The 1,224-nt window shown below is 50.2% G+C and overlaps 1 pseudogene; it reads right to left on the bottom strand.

Annotated features, from left to right (window-relative positions):
- Nucleotides 1–748, bottom strand: part of LOC102498309 (geminin pseudogene) — a 2,504-nt pseudogene extending 1,756 nt beyond the window's left edge.
- Nucleotides 749–1,224: the final 476 nt, after the last annotated feature.

A 1,224-nucleotide genomic window follows, 5' to 3' on the forward strand; every position in this document is an offset into this window, starting at 1 on the left:
CAGGGGGAAGTCCTTAGTGGCTTAGGGAGGGCTGGCTGGTTTACATTACAGGCACAGACTACTGGGGACCAGACAGAACTAGTCAGGGCAGGAGCGTTTCCTGATTGCTGTGGGGGAAAAAGAAACTGTTCTTTCTCCTCTGAATAGTTCCAACAAGAAACGAAAATGAAGGTCTTTCAGAGGCACCAACGGAAGAATTATCTCTGCCTGCCAGAACCCACTCCACATCCTGCTGGCCCTGCCCTGCATGAAAGAGCTGAAGAGGAGGGTGGGGAGGGAGGCAGCAGGCTGGGGCAGGATGGCTGGAGCGGGGCTGGGGCTGGGGCTGGGGCTGGGGAGGGAGAGGGCTGTGCCTACAGGCCTGTCCCAGGGAGCAGGGTTCTGGGGCTAACATCTGGTGCCTGTGGCTCCATTTCCTACCCCTGCACTTGACGTGGGATCTCTCATATTCCTCCCTGGATAAGAACTCCTCTCTCTCCTTTTCCTCTCCTTCTTCCAGGACAAACTTAGGTGAAAAGAAACTAATTTTTTTATTTTTTATTCTTTATTTTTTTGAGAGGTTTTTGCTGTAGGGAGCGGGCACTTGCCAGAAAGACTGAGACCTAAAAAGCGAGAATTTAAGCCACCAGGTCTGGGACTTGAACCGCAGTCGATTACATGGGAGTCCAGCAATATAGCCATTATGCCAACTGCTGGTCCCAGGAATAACTTCCAGTTGAAGAGCCACCTGAATCTCACCTGGGACCATCTACACAAGCACGGCCAGTCCCACTCGCCATTAAAACCCACCATGCCTGTCCTGCCACCTGCTTCCTCTTCTTGATTCCCCCCCCCCTCTTTCTTCAGTTCTGGAATTGATCCTACGAAAACGGGAGTGTCTGGGGCCATCCCAGAGCACGGAGGTTAAGGCAGCTTGGCCAGTCTCATGGTTTGAGTCCCAGACCTGGCAGCTTGAAAAACATGCCAGGCACAAAGTGTTAAAAAAGCAAGAAGGAAGAAACAAAGGAAGAAAAGAAAGAAAGAAGAAAGAAAGAAACAAAGAAAGAAACGCAAGAAAGTTTGGGCAGGCCCTGTATCCTAGTGGTTAAGAGAGCCGTATCCCGCACAGCCAACCACAGTTTGAAAACCAGTCACAGAGAATTCAAAACGAACAAAGTTCCTAGCAGAACCTTTGATGAAAATGAGAGAGAGAGAGGGAGGTGAAATACAAGCCTATTTTTTGGG

This window comes from Tupaia chinensis, unplaced genomic scaffold (genome assembly GCF_000334495.1).
Source record: "Tupaia chinensis unplaced genomic scaffold, TupChi_1.0 Scaffold000176_1, whole genome shotgun sequence".
NCBI lineage: Eukaryota > Metazoa > Chordata > Mammalia > Scandentia > Tupaiidae > Tupaia > Tupaia belangeri.